Source organism: Hypomesus nipponensis, chromosome 2 (assembly GCF_054491055.1).
Source record: "Hypomesus nipponensis isolate SF chromosome 2, ASM5449105v1, whole genome shotgun sequence".
Classification (NCBI taxonomy): Eukaryota; Metazoa; Chordata; class Actinopteri; order Osmeriformes; family Osmeridae; genus Hypomesus; species Hypomesus nipponensis.
In genome coordinates, this window is record NC_140362.1 from 67,508 (window position 1) to 92,819 (window position 25,312).

Here is a 25,312-nt window from a genome sequence, read left to right on the forward strand (position 1 = left end):
ACCACAATCTCCATCAGGATCGGAGCCATGGAGTGTGGAATGTAATCAGGAAGTGTTTTCAGTTTTTTTACAGTCGTTAGGACACATTTCTCAATACTTAGGTCACTTTTTCAAAACTCTTCACACAGTTCTCCAAACCAACTTTCAGCTCGGCACAGTGCAGTGAATTTCAAAATGCATTAAAACTATCAGTTCACTTCATGTCTCAAATCAACTCATTCTTCCATAACATTAGCAAAGGTTGACAGCCAACAAACACACTTTGTCACCCACAAAACAATGATCTAAAAAACAGTAACAAGTAGCATTATACAATGTTTTCTTATGTAAAACAAGGACACCTCTCTACTGTTTATAATTCACTACAATATATGTTACTGGAATGAATCAGACATGACCCAGTATGCTTCAATATATTGTATGTTTTTTTTTCTTTTTGCACTAGTAATTCCAGAATACAATGATTTGTATCCACACCATCCACTGATACAGATACAAGAGGAATGCTAATGTACCCAGTCTTCTGGATTTGGCCACAGAATCTTCTGGCATGCCTGAACCAACCCTGGCAATATTCTGCTGATATGTCCAGGCATCCAGCATTCATTGGAACCCTTCCATAGAGATTATTTTAGCATTTAATTTTTTGATTCAAAATATATTTAATTACAATATTACTGTACAAATTTAACCGTATTGATGCCTTTTCCAGTTTTGTATTGTGTTATTGTTTTGAACTAAGTTTTTTTCAATTGCACAATTTTGAAAACGGGGCCTGGTTTTTCAAACCCCTTCACACAATTCAATCAGCACAACACTACACCAAAGTAGCACCACACCTCCGATCAATTGCAAAATGGAACACTTGTCAAAACTATGTTTTATTAAAACCTTATTTTGTTGTCATAACATAAACCCAACCATCATATGGTCTGATTATGTTTGAATCAGTTAAACACTCCTGTCCTCAACCTAAAACACTTTAAGCATTTACATAGAAGTGTAAAAATAAATAAATAAATGTCCTCAAGTCAGTCAACACTGAACATTTCAACAAAACATTCATAACAAAACCAGTTTTCCAGTTTTCATACAGTATTACTGAACGTACCACTTTATTGTAGGCTTACAGTAATACTGTAACATTAGATATCCATTTAAGTACCAAAAAGAAAAAAAACTATTCTCTCTGCCTAGCTGGATCTGGCCACAGGGCCTCGTCAACATCACAGTCTATGTTTTCATTTGCCAGGCAACTGGGAAGAATCTCTTGGAGTGACAAATCCATCCGGGACCCTGGATGCTGCTTCAATTTGATCACAAGCTTCATCCATAGCTTAAATGAGGGCCATCTGGACATAGGGCCGGAAATCATAAACCTTCCACCACCATGCTGAGAAGAACTCCTTTATGGGGTTTAGGAAGGGGGAGTATGGTGGAAGGTATTGAACTGTAAATTGTGGGTGTTGATGAAACCAGTTTTGGACCCGAGCACAACGATGGAAAGCTACTTTGTCCCAGACAACAATGTATTGCATCTGATCCCTTTGGTTTGCTGCTGTGATAATATTGTGTAATCCGTAATGTAAGCATGACGTCAGTGTTGTAAGGACCCAAGTTGGCACGGTGGTGGACCCCATTCTGTGTAATGGCAACACAAAGCGTAATGTTACCCCCACGTTGACAATAGCCCTGTGGCCAATGATGTTTCTTTCCCGTCTTCTCTCTGTGGTCAGGTTCATCGATGTAAATAAACTTATGCGGGACGTCCTCCGCATCCATTTGCAAAACTCTCTGAAATACAGCAAAAGATCACATTGTGTAGATCAATTTACTGTAGGTCTGCTATACAATAAATTTACATGTACAGTAAAAAGGGTATGTGTGCAGCACACATACCACACATATTCACACCGCAGGACTTTTACTCTGTCTGAATTTCTCTCAAATGGCACTTTATACAGTTGTTTCAAATTTGGTTATCATTGACAATCTGGGCTTGAATTTCTCTAAATCTGATTGCATTATTGGCCAAAACGAGGTTGATGATCTCTCTCTCTTGATCCTGTGTGAATATGGAGCCCATCCCTCCTTGGTGTTCAATCCTATGTTGCCCAAACAAAATACATGTAGCTTACTGTAAAATTATACAGGATTAGATACCAAAACTTGATATAGTATATGCAGTAAGCTATGGATTTTTTGTTGACAGAAGATAAGTTTCTCACCTGTGCGCTTGATGAAATGTCCGAACAATTGATGCCACCGTGTACCTGCTTAGGTTAGGCTGGACTCTCAGACCGGTCCACTCAATACACGGCGTGTTGCCCACTCAATGCATTGCACGTATCGACCAGTCAGTGGCCTACCTGGAAAAATAGCCATATATATCTTTTCTTACATTGAACTTCCGAAGTCCGTAAGAACACATTTCAGAAGACGCTTCAGAAATGTTTTGAAAAATAGGCACCATGAGTGTTAATGCTGATCGCAAAGAGGAGTATAAAAATCAGTCAGTGAATTTAGACTACTAAAGGTCTTGGGGCAAATTATACAAGTTCAAGCTGTGTAATATAGAAAATACTTGGAGGTGCCGGCGATGTCAGATGGCCGGTTGATCATGGAAGTGGGCCTGTATTTTGGACCATCCCAACCCCGTCAGCCCACCGGGATTCCCTCGGCATCCCCGATGGCCAGTCTGCCCCTGCCCTCCTCCAGGTCTCCCTCTTCCTTGGCTATGGGGCCATTATTGTAGCAATACTATCCACAAATGCACAGCACGATCCACAAATGGGTACAGTCCACAAATGAGAACAGAGATTTGTGTATGTGCAGGGCTCGACATTAACGTTTTGAGGTTTTTGTCCTCAGGACAAGTACAATTACGTCTCACTTGTCCATGCACAAAAGTCACTTGTCCGGGTAAAGATTTATCATTGAAAAAAAATGTTTTTGTGTGTTTCTAGCTAGCTAGCGTCAGCAGCTGTGTACCTAGCAAGCATTAGCAACATTTGTATTGGTTAAATGTACGTAGTTAAATATCAGCTAATATTCAACTGTAAAGTAGCCTATACACCTTTTAACAGGGCTGCCAACTCTCACGCATTGGCCGTGAGACTCATTTCAACCAATTCACACGCTCCTACGCCAAACCTTGTACTTCTCAGGCAAAGCCAACCAAGTAGTCCTGCAAACGTTGTAATCAGTAATGGACGTGGTGCAGGCACACGGAGTGAAGCAACCTAAACACGCAAACACTCATTTAAGCTTGCCAAAATCTTATTTTATTTACAGTATAAGTTTAGCTAACTTGTAAATACTGAAGACAGCCTACTGAAATTGAGTTAGCCAATGTTGTTAGCGATGCGAGCTAACGTTAGTTTGCTAGCTGTAGAAAATTTCACTGGGTCTTGCAGCGCTGCTTGATTTACTGAAATTATTATGAAATGTTATGTTCTATTTGCCTACTTGAGCAAGTCACGGTATTTCAAAGCCCTGATTGTGAAACTGAGACGACAGATATACACAAATAGGCCTACAATAAACTTACCAATCACTGCACAACACTGATGCTGCAGACTGAATATTTCAATTATTTATTTCAATACTTACAGTATTTCTTACGATATTCAGTTACAGTAATCAACCAACAATGAAATCAATGAAACAAATAAAATCTGTAGACAAAAAAAATGACTGCATGAAGTACATACACATACAATGTACCGCATCTGGTCCAGTTGGTTTAATGCTGTGACAATGTCGGGCAATCTGTAAATAAATGCAAGTATTAGATTTGCATTATAGGGTCCCAGATTTGCATGGTGGTGGAGGACCCCATTTAGCAGTGCAAAGGGTGATGTTACCCCCTCGCTGCCCTGGCACATTGCCCTGTGTCCAATGACATTTCTCCCTCGTCTTCTTGTTTTTGCAAGGTAAAATCCAGCCTCATCCACGTACATAAATTCATGTAGAATTTCTGCAGCATCCATTTGCAAGACTCTGAAACACAGTAAAATACAATAGGATGTTATTCAACATCTATTGCACAGTATTTTTTTGTGCCAGAACATTATGAGCAGTGCACAATACCACACCGTAGTAAGAGGAATAATACATACCTCCACAAACTCATTGCGCAGATGTTTCACTCTCTCTGAATTTCTGTCAAATGGTACCCGATACAGTTGCTTCATGTATATTTGATTTCTCTTGAGGATTCGACCTAATGTTGATACTCGTTGGATGTCATTGAAAATGTGGTCATCATTGATGATATTGGCTTGGATTTCTCACAGCTTGATACAATTATTGGTCAAAACCATGTTCAAAATTGCGGCCTCTTGTGCACGAGTGAACATAGGACCCCCTTCCCCTTGGTGTCCTCGACCCTCAATCCTATGTAAACAAAAATATATGAAAAAATACACATGCAACCTACTGTCAAATGTCACAGTAAATTATATTGATGCTTAGTACAGCAAGCATCAGTTTCAATGTACTGTGTGGTTAGCTTACCTGTTTTCTCAATTAAATGTCCGAATTACATACGCAACAGTATTTCGGCTGAGATTTGGTTAAACTCTTTGTCCAGCTTCCGTCAGTGTCAGTCCATGGTTGATAACATGGTCAATAAATGTTGCACGGATTTCTTGAGTCAAATTTGGTCCTCGTCTTCTTTGTTCATGTTCTATCAACTCTTGATGTCCTTCTCTACCTCCTTCTCCTCTTCTTCTACCTAGGCCTCTTCCTCTATCTCCTTCTCCTGTTCCTCTATCTCCTTCTCACCTCCTTCTCCTCTTCTTCTACCTCTTTCATCTCCTCTTTGAGCTCCCCCTCTCATTCTCACTCTTCTTCTACCTCTTTCATCTCCTCTTTGAGCTCCCCCTCTCCTTCTCCTCTTCTACCTCTTTCATCTCCTCTTTGAGCTCCCCCTCTCCTTCTCCTCTTCTTCTACCTCTTTCATCTCCTCTTTGAGCTCCCCCTCTCCTTCTCCTCTTCTTCTACCTCTTTCATCTCCTCTTTGAGCTCCCCCTCTCCTTCTCCTCTTCTTCTACCTCTTTCATCTCCTCTTTGACCTCCCCCTCTCATTCTCACTCTTCTTCTACCTCTTTCATCTCCTCTTTGAGCTTTTTTGTTGAAGACAGGTGAACTCACCTGCTGCCTTTTATAGCACACCTGAGTGCTGAGTTTTCAAAATAGCACGTGTGTAAAAAAAAAAAGACTAAATGTGTGCTTCCACACCTGGTGGATGTGATTATCCAATTAGTTCATTAGTGTGGTCATTGGCAATCTGGGGCTTTGTAATGTAAGGAAGTAACCTCACAATCCTTATCTGTGTCTAAGGTGTGAAAATGTGTGTAGAGTTTTACAAATCACTGTGTAATGTTTTGCAAAAAGGGTGAAGCAGATTGTGTGTAATGTTGTGCAAATCTGTGGAGGAGTTTTGCTCATTGGAGTAGAATGTTACAAATTGTGTGAAAATGTTTATTTTAGTTTCTAAAACTGGTTGTTCCTATCCTTGATTGTGATCGGCTATATCGCGTTCCATGCCGTTGTAAAATCCAGCATAACCTTACAGGTTGTCCTCATAACATTCTTTAAAATTCTATATTACTACGCATCAAATATTTCAAATAAAAAAACACTGCAAAGGTGTCTATCTGACTGTTGCGTGGCAACGATTTATGTAGGAACTATAGTTTGTAGTGGCGGAAGAATGAACTGTTTATTATTAAACTATTTTGTTTCTAATTGTTTTTGTTTATGAAACCATATCAAATATTTGTAGTAGCAGTTTTAGAAAAGCAATAAGCGCCGCGACTCCGTGGTTTGCACTGCTTTTAGAACAGGTAAGGGGGTTTTCGGCACTCCGCTTCGTTTTGTACCTAACAACTCCTCTTACCTGTTCTAAAATCAGCGCAAACCACGGGCTCTTGGGGCTTATTACTTAAGTGTAAACAATTGAAAAAAACTGTAACATTTATGTATATTACATTAAAGGTCACATGACATGAAAACTTCCCTTTAGGAGGTTATTTAACATTAATATGAGTTCCCCTAGCCTGCCTTTGGTCCCCCAGTGGCTAGAATTTTCGATAGGTGTAAACCAAGCCCTGGGTGTTCTTGTCCGCCTTTGAGAAAATGAAGGCTCAAACGCTCAGTTTGAAAATCTGCTCCTTGTGACGTCACAAGAAGCCTCTGCACACATTTTCGCTGAAAATGCGCCGACACAACCTCTCAAAGTTTTGCATGTCTGCGCCAAACATTTCAGCCACCGTTTCCTTAACTTGATTCAATACTAAGTTGACCTTACTGACCGTCTGAAATTAAATTCTGGATCAGTATTCTTTGGTCCGGCTACAAACCTCAGACACGTAAGTCAACTAACGCTATATCATTTTGTTGCTTACGATATGGTTACCTAGCTTGCTACCCTTAGAATCTGGCTGTAACATTAACTCTGCAGCTATCAGCTGAGGCACTGTCACTAATGTAAAGGTAGATAGCATCAAGTAAGTGTGTGAATACACATTCTGTAATGCAGTGTTGTACGTTTCGTTGTTATGTAGATAACGTTCTGCTGTTGGTGTTATGGCATGCGCGATATCCGCCTTTCCCCACATTGAAATGACTGAGTGTGCAGCTCTGCAAACCAGGGTTATCAGATGAGAATGGGCAAATTCGAGGCATCTTACAGCAACGGGTCTACAAGCCATTGCAATACATCCACTGTAAACATTAGCGCTTGGTGCCGCCCCTCTCCTCCTCATTTAACATTTAAAGCTCCAGACACAGAAATAGTGCGTTCTGAGGAAAGCTCATTGTGGGACTGCTCGTATTGGCTATAATTCTGCACCAAGGCTGAATTTCAGGAAAGAGACTTCAGATACACAGGCATGAAAACGGGTCAGGGGTGAAAAAGGTGAGAAGGATATTACCCCTTTAAGGGGATCGGGTGCATGCTCCCCTATAAGAAAAATTTAAATATTCCATATTTTAAAGCATCAATCTGATGCATTTTGAGATACTTTTTTGCCAACCAGGGGAGAGCTGGAGAAACGTAACTTAAGCCATGAGTCAAAAATTATTATGGCCTCCTTACTAAGTATTATGCAAGCCATTTGATGCCAGCCTGTCACTGGGTCTAACATTTACAGTATATGAGGCACAATGTGATAAGGGCACCACAAATGGCTTAATGCATAATCCCCACAAGAGATGGTGGACATGCTGTAACTTAACTTGTCTAATCTTCCATCATGATTGACAGCCAATATAAGTAGCCTACCAGCGTACTTTGAAGTCAAAATGCGTATCCGCTACACAAATTGCGTACAGGTTGGTAGGTCTGCTTATTGATAGAACGGCAGGGACGGACTGGGAGTAAAAATAGGCCTTGGACTTTGATCCAGACCGGCCCACCAGAACCGGTCCCGTATACGCCACCACAGCGAGCGCCCTGCTAATGCGTGCAAATTCTGTGCCTGATGTGATGCTAGTTAGGGACTTCAATGGTTAATGCGAGCGCGCAAGCACATTTTCTGGGCTGATTTGAGCGAAAAATTGTTTTTGGAGCTTGAAACAAACAAACATAGCCGTTTGTCCAATTTGTAAAACGTTGTCTAGTGAAGGTAATTACGTTTACGTTTCTTAGCCTGGTTTTCCGTCTTTATATTGCCTCAAATTAGCTTTCAATCTGTCAGTGTCACTGTTGTGTGAAGGCGGCACGTTCATTTGGAATTGTCCACCGGAGCTTTAGCTAGCTGGCTAACGTTGCGTTCTCTCCTGCTGTGTTCAATGACTCAATTCATCAAGCTGTAGCTAACGTTAGCTAAATCTATGTCAACAGAGCTCCTGGGTAACTTAACTTAGATATACCAGAAAATATAAAAATGATTGAAACCATCATTCACCGAGGCCAGGTGCTTTCAGCTTCTGATGGTGGTTTGCACTGGTGATGCAAGGCCCTTCGTGTTAATATTTCCATGCACTCGCGCTCCCTTCTGACACGCGCACCTGTTTGCAGTTCACTGAATATGAATACCCCCCCCCCCCCAAAAAAAACAAAAAATTTCTCATAGAATCTACACGATTCACGTAGGTCACCTGTTTTGGTTTCAAAACGGTGAATTTCGCCGAAAGGTGAGGGATTTTCATGTCTGGATACAGTATTAGGGGACCACTAATTCCTGTATAAAAGCATCCAAAAACAGCATGTCATGTGACCTTTAACTTATAATACATAACGCAATATTGTGAAGCAGAGCTAGAAATGGCTATGCTAGCTACCATACTGTACCATGGCTGTCAACCCTCCCGTTTTTTCCAGGTTTCTCACGTATTTTAGCTCTTTTCCCGCTGTCTTCCCGTTTCAGTATTTTCCCGTAAAATATACCATATTTTTACGCTCTGATTGTGTTAACTCTGAACACGCAACTATCTGTGTCTGTGAAGTGGCTTGCATGCCAACGGACAAAATCACAGAATTACCCACCAACCCAAACCAAGGACATTATGCCGATATTTGACTAAATGGAAGACCACCTTCCACTACCTGACAAGCAGCATGTAGATCCAAATAATGACTTATGCAACAAAAAAAAAAGGACTGTTAATGATTAGTGCTTGTTTTTTTTTTGGTGGTTAATAATCGTGTAAAAGAAATCCCTTATTTTGGGGATGGATTCCGGAAAATCTCCCTTATTTTCAGTGTTCAATGTTGACAGCTATGTACTGTATATACCAAACAGTAGCCTAATGAGAACTATATTGTTCCACATTTAACCTTTGACTGTTGAAGTAAATGGGACTTGTTAATTGTTTTTTTATTCTTCAGCCCACTTACAATTTACCACATTAACAACACTTATATTTGTAGCACTTGATGCAAGTTAAATCTAACCATTATCACCAGCAACTACTCAATTTAAGACAAGAAATGAGTTTGGTAAATAGAACAGAATGTACAAGGCAACCAATTGCATTCAATAACACATTTTATTGTACAATATGTCCAGTGGTGTTCCACTCCTTTTGTTTGTAGTGATCCGGTGATCTTCTGGCTATGAAACACTTACACTCTAACTGGCTACAGTAAAAGTGTTGCTTACGTTAAATACTAGACCTACAGTCTTGCTATAACTGCATTTAGAATCTAACAAGTTATATCTTACGATAAACTTTAACTAAAGCTGGCTACATAAAATACTACTAATAACAATTGATATGGTGGTTGAAATATGTTGAGCTGTAGGGTTCTCATCAATTTACCAGCTAACTTGCTTCAGACTAGCCTGATGTTGTCATACTCAAAATTCTAGTCAGAATATGAGTATCTCCGTTGGACTTTGACAACGGGGCATGTTTCAAACGAGCCTGGAAAACAAATGCCTCTTCGCTCAATTGGATAGACCTACAACCAATCAGAGCAACGTAATATGTTGTTTGTTTAAAACGAATTCAACTTAAGCGCTCTTTTGTGACGTGGGTGATTACGTTACTGTTGATCATCTGTCCATCATCGTATAAAGCCCGCCCTGGCAATTTCATTGGTACGCCCAGATCCTGGTTTTCTGTAGTTGTTCCCCAATATGAGACCCTCCAGACCCAACTTCCCGACCCAATTTGTGGTTGGGGAGAAGTTGGGCTGGCAGCCAGGCTACCTTCAGACCCCTCTTAATCTGCAATTCATTGTTGCTAGCTCTACAAACTAGGCTAATACGTGAAGACTTACTTTGTATGCCAACGAACACCAATAACTAGAACTAATTTGACAGACTATAAACCAACTGACTTCTGGTTATGATACACATGCTTTCTAGCTAGCTTCGGTAAAAGTGTTGCTAGCTCTATATTAGATACTAGACCTACAGTCCAGCTCTAACTGCATTTAGAGTCTAACAAGCTATAATCTTATGATAAACTTAATCTAAAGCTAGCTGTACTGCTCTGTCTATGTGGTGTATTTCCTAGCGTTAACAGAGTAAACAGCAAGCCAAACTCCTTTCCTAGAGCCTTCTTGCTCCTTTATTGACTTCCTTTATCAGTCAAGCTGACAACATTGAAATGGCGTGAAACTACGAACAAAAAGACAAAGTAGAAAAGGTGCTTAATTATAAAATGCATTACATAACTGACATCATTAGCAAACATGTTAACGTATGCGACAGTAGTATTGTGCAGTTGCAACAATTGTATTTGACTATTAGCCTATACTATAAGCCTAACAAGCAGTCACGATAAGCGGTACTACGACGGCAGTTATCAACTCTCAAACTCAACCCAGATCTTTCCAATCTAGAGCGGTGTTGGGTTAGGGTTACAGTGTTGCATCGTATGTCCAATCGCAAACATGGACAAAACAAGAGCCGCATATTTCACGATATCTCTTCATCACTCCGAATATGAAACAACCATTAAAGAAAATCCGTTGCAAATTGCGCGGCAGACCGTGTTCTTACTCATGTTCTCTGCATCACCCACACTATAAAACTACCCATAGCGAAATAACAAAACGCTATGCATTCAGTCTGTGGGACTGCACAGCTTCAATGCGTCGCTTTGGCAACATACGGCTCAAGAAGCTGGCAATATACGTAATTCCCTCTGCTAAGAATCTATATTTTTCAGAAAGATACTCATGAGTAAATGCAAAAGGTTTTTGTCGGTCTCTAAATGTTCTAGCTCTTCTGAGCACACCTCTCACTATCCACGCACCAAGCTCCACAGGATCTTCTATGAACGGTGACGACATGAATCAAGAATCACGTCAAGAATGAGTTAGTGGGCGGGGTTTTCATACCGGTTGATCTGTGATCTCCAACTTAACCTGCTCCCGACCAGGTTAGCCGTTAAGTATGTGTTATCATGGAGATCTACCCCGGTAACAAGTGATCCACCGTCGTAGTACAGAAAACCCTGGGTTGAACCTGAAATTACCTCTCTAACGACAAATCTTGATTCATAGTACAGGCCCCTGGTGGCTGTGTTTGACCAATTGGTTAATGGGTGTGTTATTTTGAAAGCTTTTGCTTTGAAATTGCAAGGAAATGACATCATGATCAATTTCTGTGTCAAATGTATACAAGTGTGTATACTGCTTTGCACTCTCTTTTGAGATGTTTGGTACAGTAAAGAAGGGTTATCTGGTGTATCTCAGTCTATATGGAATTAAATATTTCTTCAGGTAAGGAGGATAGTCAGAGTAGATACATTTGAATATAATCTGGTACCATTGAAACTGTCTTCTGGCTTTTGGTGATAATAAATTCAATGTGTTATACATAATACAATGGTGAGTAGTGAACAGACATCTCAACACAAATCTGCACATACTATTGAAAACAACATTTAGTGCTTTTAGATTGGATTCTGATGTGTTTTGATAGACAACATCTACATGGTCTAATATAGGAAATATTAGCTTTGTCACAATTCTTAATCTAATCAGTTTAGTGAAACAGTTAATAGAACGATAAAATATTCGTAAATTACAATTGTGCCAAAGCAATGATAAATGATCCAAAGATTTGCCCACATATACTTCTGTTGTGCTCACTGTGTGGAGTTTTAAAAAGTGACCAAAGTATTGAGAAATGTGTCCAAGCGACTGTAAAAAACTGTTAATGGTGAAATGAGGTTAGGGGTTTGGGACTCCCGTCGTCCAGGGGATTCTGACCCACAGCAGCTCCAGGATACGAGGGTCAGAACTGTGTGCCTCCCTCCTCTCCAACTGCCAGGGCAGTCAATCTCCGCTCTACCTCTAACTGTAACCCTATCCAACAGCAGCATGCTAGTGACTCCCTTCATCCCTGCTCACATGACCCAACAGAACCATAGACTAACACAGAACCCCTGCACCCATCACCCCAACGCCACCCCACCCACCCCCTTGCCCCCTCACCCCAAAAACGCTGATCGCAACTCGCCAGAGTTACTTTTCTACCCAGCATGATGTCTTCCTATCGAAGTGCTCTGCACACACACACACACACACACCAACCTTCACGTCAGCTGTCACGTGACACACAATGATTTAATATAATTCAGGAACGCTTGTTTAAATCAGTGACCTCAGCTTCAAACTTCAGAGCATGTTGGTGTGTTGTATGGGGCATGAAGCTTCAACAGACCAGCCCTCTTCTGCCTAACTAAATATTTGCACAACACTTCTCTTTGTGTTCCAGTTTCAATCTTTGCTGAAACAGAGCAACGCTTCCCTCTCCTTCTTTCTCCTTTGTCCAGGACTCCACTCAAACTTGTTTAATAAGGCTTTCATATATTCAAGATACAGAACATGATGGTAACATTTTTGTGGAGGGTGTGTGTGATGTGTTAGTGTAAAGTGTGTGTAATGGGTGTGTGAGTAGAAGGTGATGAGATAATGTCTGAGGACACTGAGCCATGAGGGGATATGACAGAGACACACGTACAAGTCTTGGCAACCTACACATCACTGACTAACAGATATCTCCCACATTTACACGGCATGAAACATGTCCACCTTCTCTCTGTCCACTGAGTGACCAGATGGTTAGTCTGAGCATGCTCCTCCAGACCTCCTCTGCCCACTACTCAGCAGCCTTCCTGTTCCCTGGCTAACCCTAACCCAGGCTTCACATTCTATGGATCAAACCTAACCAGAAACACGCACCACTCTGTATTACATGATTCTTTTATTAGTTGTTTTGAGCTGTTTCCTGGTTTGTGTGTCTGGATTCCGTACTATTATCCTCCATGTTGACTCTCGTACTGATCTTACACAAAGACCCTCTGTCCCTCAGCGCTGAAGCACCCCCAAACTAAACCCAGCGGGGCTAAATTAAGAGCAGAGTCCTGGGCCGAAGGTCACAGCAGAACACAAACATGAGAGATGAGAGAGAGCTGAGAGGAGTGGATGGCTAAGATTGATTATCTAATAGGAGAGAGAGGAGGGGAGTGGAGGAGCAGAGATGAGGAGAGAGGAGGAGCAGAGATGAAGAGCAGAGGAGTGGAGAGGAGTAAGAGAGGAGCAGGAAAGGAGGAGGAGAGTGGAGTGGAGAGAGGAGCAGGAGGAGGAGTAAGGGAGAGGAGGAGGAGAGAGAAGTGGAGAAAAGAAGAGGAAGGGAGAGAAGGAGGAGAGAAGTATATGAAGTGAAGGAGATATCAAGAAAGACTAGTACCAGGACAAATAAGCACCGGTACCAGTACAACTGTCCACCGAGTTGTGACCAAGCTGATAGCCTTAGTCACTGTCCTCTGGCTCTGAAACCGTGTGATGTAAATGATAATAGCTTCCTTCTGCTGCTGCTCTTCTCCTGGAAAAGAGCCTCATGCACCCTGGGCTGCTGCTGAGCCATCAGTGTGACAGGGATGACAGACCTGGGTGTGTGCATGTGTATGTTTCTCTGTGTGTGTAAGCCCATCCCCCAGGAACTAGCCCCTCCCCCTGTGTCAAAGAGCAGGTGGGCAGGGCCAGCCGATGACACAAGAGGTGTGTTCGACTTCATGCAGCGCCGGCGGCGCCGACAGCCGGCTGCAGGCGGCTGCCTTGAATCTGAGAATACCATTGGCTGCTTCAAGTCAGCCGGGCTGCAGGGGGCTGTAGACAACGCCGGCGCTGCATGAAGTCGAACATACCTATTGTCAACTCATGAGGTATTTGTCTCTCACCAGCTACACCCGCCAACCCTAACCTTAACCCACCCACCAACCAACACCCACCAACCCTAACCCAACCCTCATATACAGTTACCAAGAGTGCAGAAACCATGGAAGGCTGGTTAATATTTTCTACATAATGGAGTGATTTTACTTGAGGAGGTTTGTGGTGTTTTCACTAGTCTGGTTAAACAGATCAGGTCAAGTGTTCTAATCATCTGGTTGATGGACTTTTCCTTCCTCTTGTTCCCTGTTGTCATCAAACCCCCGAGTTGTCCCTGATGGGGTCATGACCCAATCCCCTGAGGAATCTTTGAGTCCCTCCCTCACCCAATTAGAAGGCATCAGAGACAGACAGGAGTTGTTCCCAGCCAGAAGCGGTTTTCTGTTCACACACCTTCATGTCTGGTCACCACTCCTCCATCTCAGACCTGAGGTACACTTAAGATCCAGAAGACAGACTGTGATTGGATAAATCCTCATCTGATTTGATTCCTTATCTAGACCATAACAACACGTCCTGTGGTTCCCGTCAACCACCAACAGAAGACCAACAAGATTAGGGCTGATCTATGACACATACACACTCAGACATACACGTACACCTACTTTTTCCCAAGGTGTGACGAAGCACAGGCCTGCAGTGTGAGAGGACAGGTCGAGTGGATCTGAAGTGATTTGTGTGTTTGGGTCAGCTGGATCTGTGGGTACGGAGGAGGTGCTGGAATGTGGTGCTAAAATCTGTGTTCTAAACTCTGAGGGAAAATTAGGGGAAAGGCAGGATGAAGAGAATATATAGAGAAGAGAGGGGGTTTCTGTTTGTGTCACAATTACCAATCAGAAAACATCAAGATGACTTAGTTAATTGAATTACATCATTCTCTACACAGATCAGGTTGAGCTGATCAACAAACTTAAAATTAAAAATAGAATGACCAGCATATAACTAGACAAGTCAAACTGCAGTAAGTGGTCTGGAGCTCAGTTTGGCCCTGGCTGCAAGAAAAATGTTTCAGGGCTAATGGGGCTGTGTGCATTAGCCGTGTGCTTGGCAGCAAATTGTATTTAAAACTAGATGTAGGACTGAAGTTGGTAACTCAATCCACAATTACAGTAACTGCAAAAAGCTTTGGTCTTGTGGACAGACCCATCTGGCAGGACTTTGTAGCAGAAATTGCCTTTCAAAACACAATTTTCTTTCTCTATTGCTGCTAGCTACCATTCCGTTCAAGTTCAATACTTGTATTGTCAGGTGCACAGAACAACACAAGTTCAGACTGGGTACTGAAATTCTTAGGACAAGACAACGTAAAGCAACCTAGCATAACATGACATATAAGTACTCATGAAATAGCTTACACCTATGATAAGCTAAAATATATAATAAACCTCCTAAATATACAAAATGATATGCAATACAGTATACTAAACCTCTAATACACATAATAACCTATACTAATCTTATAACCTATACTAACCTAAAGACAAGTAGGGTACAATTAGTGCAAAGTGTGTAAGGTGACTACTGTGAGTGTCGATAGTGTATCAATGTCCATATCAATGTCCATTCAAAAGCCTGATGGCCCTTGGAAAGAATAACTTTAAAAAGTCCAAAATGTTTGACTTGTAATGAACAGATAATTTGGGATGGGAAAACGTCTTCAACGAACAGTATGGCTATTCTGTCTCGGTCTACACGCAGTACACCTCTGACTGTGGAGGTGTACTGTCAAAAATAGCCAATTTACTCATGAGAGAAAACCAATGACAAATGTATATGAAACATGTTTGCCAACTCAATTTCAATCTCCTGGATTGGAAAAAAACCCTGATGTAGATGAAGCTGAACTAGATCCTGTCACATCATCTATATGAGCCTGGGTTAGGGTTAGAGCTACAGCATAACAAGCCCTCTCTACCTCTCTCTCTCCCTTTACCTTTCTCTACCTCTCTCTCTCCCTTTCTCTCTCTCCACCTTTCTCTTTCTTTGCTTGCATTCAGCCTTTCTATTCATCTCACCATCTTCTTAGTCCTGTCCTGCATTCCTCCACCCACTCATCTCACCTTCCCAGCCTCCATTTAGAACCAGTCCAGTTGTTTAGGGATGGACTGGTTCTAAATGGTCATTAAGGAGATTACCTTCTTTGACCTTTGACCTCTGAAGCCTCCTGACCCTACTTGTTAGGGTTGTCCAGTGGAGGATTAGGAGGGGGCCCAGACTGAAAGACATCCTGTCTGTTTTACACTGAACACAAATGGATGTGAAATCACTCATGTCCTTCCATTCTATAACAAGAGGCTTCACCGACACATGCATTCACAGACAGACACACACTCAAAAACACCCACAAACACACACACAATGACACACACACTATACATACACACTGTCTTATTGACAGCTGGGGCCAGTTGTTCTGATCGGATTTTGGCTTTTGGATTGGATCAAATCTTGAAAATGGGTCTTTCAAAATATAAAAATGATTCTGAAATTGGATTACGTCACGTAATCCAGTCTTGGTTTTGATCTGTATCAAACTTTCGATATGTGTTGTTCAAAAGCTTTTAGTATGATTGGGATACCTTTGATCCAAAAAATAAAGATCATTCTGATCCCAGCAGAAGGGTGGATTCAAGGTGGATTTCAGTAACTAAATGTAATACAACTTGAAATTGGTCAAATAAAACTGTAGTTGCACCATGGGTTAGCCTGAAGTTGTCATACTCATAATTCTTGTCAGAATATGAGTCTGAAAACTCTTCGTTGGGCTGTGACTATGGGGCGTGTTTCAACCAAACTCGTAAAACAAATGCCTCTTCGTTCAATTGGATAGACCTACAACCAATCAGAATCCTGGTTTTATATAGTTGTTCCCAAAATGAGACCCTCCAGACCCAACTTCCCGACCAAATTTATTTGTGGGCGGGGCGAAGTTGGGCTAGCAGCCAGGCTACAATACTGTACTTTATCAAAACTAGCTTTTTTAACAGTTATTTTGCTGATATTTACCCTCTTCCCACGGACAAATAACTTGATAACATGATTTTTGGTTTAGACTTAGGAACCTTGAATTGTGAACTGAGCTTGGGTAATTGACGTCATGCAATCCCAGGATGCACCAGTCAATATCAAAGACTACAAAAGCCTTTTTGGGGCTATCTCGTTGTTTATGATCATTGACCAATGCACTTTTAGTAAAGCTCTCTCTTGGAAGTTGCTTTTGATAAAAGCGTCTGCTAAATGAATAAATGTAAAGACGCCAGAGTAGGACGAAGGAAATTTGATTAGATAGTTGTGTAGCACTTTGTGTAGATGTGTTTTTTTTGTGCACACTAGAAGAATCTGAATCCTGTAAATCTGAATGCTGAGAAGGTGAGCTAAACCCAGATCGTGGATGCAGTGTGGCCTACCGTATGATCCAGACCAGACCTGATTCACATATCATGAAGACATCAGACCCCAGTCCTACCCGTCAGGTAGACAGGTAGTTTATAGATAGTATACAGAGATCATAAGGGATATATGTCTCACAGGAGTGCTAGAGTTGAACAAATAGGCACAACACTTCCGATCAATTTCTACAATCTACAAATCTTAAGGAGATTTTTTTGTATGTATTGTATTTTAATGATGACATATTAAAAAAGGGCAAGCGCATTTCATGTACAGATCAGCGCCACAAGTCGGTTTTCAAAAGGAGCTTCAATGTTGAACCTCTACCTCTGTACTTAGGTAAAAATGACTCAGGAAAGGAATGCTTTGCACAGTATGTGCCAATAAAGGAAACTCTTAGTTCTCTCTTTGAGTCTGAGGCTTTCAAAAAGCAATATGAAACGGCCCATTCTCGCACCTCTACCCATGATGTGTTGGAGGATGTATGGCATGGACAGAATACCAATGAAAATGTATTGCTTACATTTATTCAACCTTTTTTATATAAATTTAATATACAGATTTTTTTAGATTTAAAAAATATATATATATTTTATTAATGTTCAGAATCTCACGTACACATTTCAATTTTTCAGATTCTATGTATAGTGTTTGAGGTTTTTAAGTAGATATATCTAGATTTGTTTGAGGTTTTTAAATAAAAGGAACATGGAAAACCAAATGTTAAAAAGTTCTTCTGTCCACATACACGCACACACATCAGTGGGCCGCGGGTCCCTGGACAAACCCCGTTGAAACCCCTGAAGGTTGGGGTGAGGGCCCTGATGGTCAAGGTTAGGGTTAGGTTAGTCAAACTATCTCTGAATCTTTCAGCCGTCGTTTTGGCATCAGATGGCCCATGTTTGCATTTTGTTACTGTTCATTCTCCTTATATGTATTTTTACCGGGCTGTTAGTGGGCTGCCCTTCTGTCACCAGTCCAGTCAGGGTGAAGTCATGGTCCTAAGAGACAGTTAGAGGGGAGAGGTCCGATCATTATTCCATGTTTGTAGGGTGGAGAGAGGAACATGTGCATTTGTGTGTGCATGGTTTCTGGTTTGTGTGTGTCTATGTGTTGGTGGCCTTAGATGTGTGTGTGTGGTCTTGGGTGTGTGCGTCTATTAGAGGGGAGAGAGGAAAGACACCAGATCATTGACTGTGGAAAGGCTGTCATGGTTTCAAAAGGAGTTTCCCAGGGTGACCTCTTACACAACAGTGGTGTACAGTGCTGAGCTTACATAAGCCACTTCCTGTGTGTATAAACATGTTTTCAGGAGGGCTGACGTCATTGTGTCACTCAGCAGAATCTCTGTTGTGCACCTAAATAGGCCGTTATAGAAGATTAGCATGAAAACAAAGTACATACAATTAACAGAAGAGATCCCACTCATGGAGTTGGTGTGGTTAGGAGGGGAGGAGGAGATGGGGAGGGTTAGGAGGAGGAGAGGTGGAGGGAGAGGGTTAGGGGAAAGAGAGGAGGAGGGTTAGAAGGAGGAGAGTGGGAGTGTTCGGGCGAGGAGAAGGCAAGGACTTTACCTTTTGGCAGGATTGTTACCTTTTGGCAGGATAGGAGGGTTATGAGGAGGAGAGGAGGGCTAGGAGGAGGAGGGTTTGGAGGGTCAGGACAACAGTAGCCCATGCTCCTCTGCCCCCCCCCCCATCATCACTTCACACACACTGACCTTTCTCCTCCTGCCTGCCCTGATATTTTAATCATACATCCCCCTTACTTACACACATACACACATGTATGTCAAGCCTAGAGATATGTTAACGACCCAATCACTAATGAATACAAGCTGTGAGGCAGACTGCAGCCCAGGAGTGTGAGGGAAGCACAGGGCTACTAGGCCTGCAGCCAGACACACTCATACACTCAGGCTCACACACACTGTGCACACATTCACTGCAGGACGTAAGAGCACATGCCAGACTTCCCTAAGTTGCTGTGTGTGTGTGTGTGTGTGTGTATAATGAGGTGTTAACTCTCCGGTTAAGTTCTTTCTGGTGGAACTGAGGATTGCTTTCACACCACACTCACACTACACCTCAGAGAAGGAGAGGATCGAGAGATGGAGGGAGGAGAGGGGGTGACCCATGCTGTCTGCAGGGGTCAGCTGAACAGGGTTAAGGAAACCCTAACCCTCTCCTATGCTGAAAGACGGGGTTAAACACACAAGCACTGGCTCTTAAGCTCTGGCTCAAAAGCCATCAACAAACAAACTCCCAAGATGTTTCCTCAAATTCCTCCAGAAACAATGCTTATCTCTGGATGACGAGGCTCCATCCCTCCTTCCCCTCCCCACCCCCTTTCCTCCTCTCCTCCACCACCATATTTTCCTCTTCCTCCCCCTCCCTCTCTCCCTTCCCACCTTCTCCTCCTGTTTTCCTCTCCTCCCTCTCCTTCCTCCCCATATGAGCAAACATGCACACAAGTGTTTCCCACACATAGACTAATTTGTGGCGGTGCGCCACAGAATCAACACCGGCTGCCACATATTGCGTTTAGTAAAAATGTTTTAACAATATTTAGGTTAAAACCTGCAGCATATTCGTTCGGCTGCATTTCCTTTCCCTGCTCTCCCTCCGTCTGTCTGTCACTCACGCGTCTTTCTCGCATAGCTAAAGGTATTGGAAAGTTGAGGCTACTTTACACTAGGTACCTACGAACATAATTAATCGAAGGTTCCCCTTCGTTCTTTTGGTGAGAAGTCTCGGGAGCTAGCTACTTACCCGGCGTCATGGAGCCGACCAGTTAAATAGTTATTTAGCACTAGCGTTGCTACCTGCATATGCATAAATTATTTGTTTGTGGTTGATTTTGTGAAGGTGTGAATCATTTTGGATGAATATTTAATATAATAAAGTTCTGTGTAACAAATAAGTAACAAAGGAATTCTTTTGAAGGTAGTAGTGGTTTGGTAGTGGAAGGTATTGTAATTCTTTATTTTTAACAGTGCAACTATTTTTAGCAGTTTGTGTCCGTGAATGTATTCTGTAATCTATACATTGATATAGAACAATGGGTAACACTTTAGAATAGTGCTGTCAAACAGTTAAAATATTTAATCACGATTAACCACACATTTTTATCTATTCTAAGTATCCTTTGATTTCTTTTTGTCCCATTATTTTTTCTAATTTCAATCCTCTTATCAACATGGAATATTGGATCGGATTGCTTGGTGCAAATGTTTTTTTTAAATTGCAAACAACATTGCAATCGCCTTGCTTTGGCGAGGGAGCGGAGTATTCCCATCAGCTGTGTGCTTGGCCATCAAGTAGTATTTCAGACTGGACATGCTGCGATGATACCTCAGTTCACAACGACAAAACACACAGAACACTTTGGTCTTGTCAATGGAACCAGTTGGCAACTTTTTTTAAGTAAACTTTCCATTCCGAATCGTATTGGCATCCATTTCGGCGTCTCGCTCTCGCCATCCACTTAAAACGTAATGTTAGCCTACTACTCCTTAGCCGGTTCGCAAGCCCAAAGAAGTGTGTGCGGCGTGCCTGTTGTTTTGTTTCCAGTCTAATTAGCCCCGGTGTGGTGTTGTAGTTTTTCTAACGTTAGTAGTTGAGGTATTATTTATTATACCTACTAACACAGATGTAAACACAATGTTACTGTCAGACTAAATTGGGAACCTATCTCTCGTCTATCTGATTACCATAGTTTTCAGAAAATGAGCCACATCGTGTATAAGGCGCACCCACCCCAGAATGAGCATTTTGTGTTTGTAAATCGGAGTATATACCGCATTGGAATACAAGACGCACTTGGAAAGCAAACAACATTACTGTTGCGCCGGTTGACGTTTAATACCCACGATTGATTACTTGCCATCTAACTAGACAACATTCCCAATCAGGGTGAACACTCAAATTCTCTAAAGACCATAGCATTACACATTTCAAAACAGAACGAACACAACACTCCAAACAATGCTTATTTAACTAAGCTAATGCCTTCAACTTAGTAGCTTTTCAGCTTGCCGCAGGGAATTCTGGGTACCAAGCGATCTTACAGCATTGTGTAACACACTTCGGTTGTGTATAGTATGTCCAGAAATAAAGCTAAGTCACTCATTTAGGGGCAGAATCCATTGTTATGTCTACACAATTATTTTAGATATAGTATAAGTTTAGCTAGTTTGCAAATCCTGAGGATAGCCTACTATAGAAGACCTTTCTATGTGATAACGGACAAGGGTGTTTTCTCCCTCGGGAGTTGCCGTAGGCTTGATGCTGAAAGCATATGTGAAATCAGTGAGGGCTGTTTGAAGAGCAATGTCAAGAAGAGCAGTGGTAAAATACAAGTTATGAAAAGAGACCGCGTTTGTGTCTTATTGTCCACAAGATCATATACAATTAGATCTAAAACGAACTTACAAAAACTCGGTTACACTACCAAAGTTGAATTAGTAATGTTGTTAGCAATGCTAGCGTTATTTTGCTAGAGCTAGCTAGCCTATAAAATGTCACTGGGTCTACTAGCCATTCGCCTACTTTAGCAAGTCACTATATAGCCTACCGACTGTCTCCGTGTCTGTTATTGGAGTCGAAGTTCTAACATTAAAGGGGCAATTGACTGGGTTTTTGGGGTATTTCACACTGTTCCTTAAGGTCTCCGAATATGGTATGTAACATTGGTTGGGTTGAAAATGGCCCGGGTGCTGTTCTATGCCCTCTGACAGATCCTCTGAAATGTTCCCGGGAAAAAACACTAGTTTTTCTCCTTTTATGGTACGCTCATTAATATTTAAATAAGCTGCGCGCTGATTGGTTGGTTATCAACGAGTGAAGCTGGGAGCAAAAACGCAACACGGCCAACAGCAGCACTCGCTGAAACACCGAAGTTGGAGACTTGAAATAAAAACGCGCAAATAAATCTATTGTGTCTACACAACACTGTTTTCAACAGATTGACTATATATCATTTGAAATGAGAACATTACTTGTTTCCACTTCTGTTGTTGAAGCAAACTGGATTGACATGGGTGGGTAGAACGTTAGGCTACAGCTTAGCAACCAAACCATATCGTGATTCTACTCGGCTTCAGTTAGCTAGCTAGGCTAGCTCTAGATATCTTGCTGTAAAATAATATGACAAAGATCTGGACAAACATGCATCGTGAATTGTAGATTTTCATTACACAGGTTATTTATGTGAATGAAACACAGTCAGGAACATGAATCAACGTTAGCCCCATTGCCAATAAACTAGGCTAAATTATCACACATTCTACACATGCTCTTGCGTTAACTAGCAAGCTAAACTTGTTTACATGCCTACAGTATAGGTGTTACTAGTAACAGTTACTAGCAATGCTAACGTATCCTGTATCTAGAACCTGCCTTTCTCCAGTTCTTTCAAATAGATTATCTAGACAGGCGTTAGCAATAAGCCAGACTGCTGTTCGTTTTCTGGCTATTTTTCGGAAGCTTCCCTTCTAATGCCGACTACAGCTAGCCTAGCTAGAGTCATTTGATGTGTGTAGAAACATATATTTAGCATTCTACCTGGTATGCTATATACAGGAAACGTTAGCATTGCTAATAACTGTTAGCACAACATCATGCTGTCCTTATAGCTTGCGGTTGCAATGAGCATACGGTCGGAGCAGCTTCCTAGCAAATACTGCTTGAAATTGTCCAAGGTTGTCAAAACTGTCTTGGGTGAAATGTTCAGAGCAAATTAATGATTGAGTGGCGAACTTCGCTGGGATCTTCTCATAGACAACAGCAGCCATGCCTGTTGAATGTTTGGCTCCTTGGGAAGACTGTGAGTGTTAGCCTTCCCTGTACAGCCTGGAACACAGCATTTACGACCGTGGTCCATTTTCAATATCCTTGTTATAATTCAAAACGTTCTTCTTTGTAATTCCTTATAAGTAGCCTACACAGAGCAGCGCGCAGCTAAACTAGTATCAGAGATAGACGCTACCTCGGGCTGGTCTGGATGTAAATTCTGGGGCGTGACAAAGATACAGACCAGAGCCAATAAGAGGGCGATCACCGGTCCTACGTAGGACCGGTAGCTTTGTTGAAAAGCTAGCGTTTTACAGCCAATTTTTTTTCTTTTTGAGATTTGAATAGGAAAGAGGTGTCACAATGGACTTTGATATTCACGGTATGTTCAGTTTACCCACCGAACTGTCGTTATTCAACTATGACAAGGTAAAATCGGTTTTGCAGTCAATTGCCCCTTTAACTTACACAGCTTGGCAAATGAACATTTGTAAAAACCTAAACCCAATCCAAACCTTAAAACTTACTTCAAATATTATGCCTTTGTCAATCGCAAAGAGAGCTTGTGGAGCTGTGGTAATATTCTCTATTCTGCTGGCTGTTCTTATTCTACTGTATCTGGCAACAGACATCTCTCTTCGATTTGAATAATGCACCGCAACGCTGCAAAATAAATGCCTCTCTAATGATGTCAAATGAGATGTCAATCAGCATCAAATTTCCAATAGCAAATTAAATTTTGGAGGTGGCACCCGGGGTGGCCAATCAGATGTCAGGGGTGTCCAGTGCCACCCCGGACACCCCTCTGGCTCCGCTACTGTTGCAACAGCATGTGAAACTAGAGAGGGTACAATTTCTGGAGAAATTGTAGGGTGTACTTGCTTGCGTTGGTTGAAGTTTTTCCCTTATAGTGATATGTTCAAGCATTTTGCCTACTTATATTGCATAATTCATTAAGAAACCCCTTTGATAAAAAAAGCTATTGTAACAACGTTGGCACCGGCAGTATTTCAGCTGGAATTGCGATTAAAACAGTACCATCTGCTAACTGAAAATATGCCCCCAAAAATGTAAATAAGCTTGACATTTTTTTAGTTTTTTTTTGTCATTAAGCTGACGCCCTTATCCACAGCGACTTACAGTTAGTACAGGGACATTCCCCCCGGGGCGAGTAGGGTGAAGTGCCTTGCCCAAGGACACAACGTCATTTGGCACAACAGGGAATCGAATCAACAACCTTTGGATTACTAGCCCAATTCCCTAACCGCTCAGCCACCTGACTCCCTGACACCACCTGACTCCCTGACATTTATTTAGGGGGAAATGGCTAATTCAAAAGAAGTTTGACACAAGCAAGCTAACTTCTGTTGCAAGCCAAACGTCACTGAGGGGATTGTTTGCCAGAAATGAGAATGTTTCTTTTGACATAAAGTTTAGGCTGTAGCATTGAAGACAGCGACGCACCACAGAAGCTTGAGTTTTAATACATTATTTAATGTGACATTACATACTGTACATGGAAGTCTTGATTTGCTTACATTTACTTGTGCTGCTATTACACCACCGCACGATACTCGCTGTGCAACAGCACCTCTATGCACGTTGTATCTATGCGTGTCCTGACGTTGTGACGTGGGCTAGCACTGAGTTCCCTTTGTTGACAAAAGGCACTTTTTGCAACAAAAACTTTGTAACCTCCTAAACTGTGCAACGGAACGTAAATGAAAATACAAGCATCTCAATCGGGACCCAGACGAAACCTTTGACACCAATGTTGTGTATGTAGTCCAAATATTGACGGATCCTTAGGGGTGGGAAAAGAATAATTATAATATATTTGTGAGAGAACAATGGTTGTGCTTGCCAAAGGCATGAGCACACCCAAAAAACTACAAAGTTCGCTAGGACAAAAAGAACGTTAATCTTGCGATTAAAAAATTGACGCTGTTAAAAAGGGTTTGCGTTAACGCCGTTAATAACGCGTTTAACTGACAGCACTACTTTAGAATAATGGTCCGTTGTTAATGAGTAGCTATGCAGGAAGTAACAGGTAGTACTACATTAACACTGAACTTAATACTATTAACTAATATGGAACCAAGATTAACTAAGCAGCAAGTAATAGCAAATGTGCTACAAAAGTAGTTCCTTGGTAGGTATTTGATTCTTACTCAATAAATATATCCTTATTGAGAACTATGATCAATTAAGAAAAATAACCAATTAAATATTAATCACAAAAGTAACATGTCTGAAAAGTGAACTTTTTTTTTTTCTCTTAACATGGTCATAACATTTTAAAAGCTTGTGCCTCAAATGGGTCCTTTGTGGAAACCAGTTCATGAATATTATATCCCCCCAAATACAGTAGCTACAGGTTGAGATTGTGACTACTACTCTTCCCAAAGGATGGACCAGTATGTTCTCTGTTTATTTCAATCTTAACCCTTGTGTTATCTTCGGGTCATTCTGACCCATCAGTCAT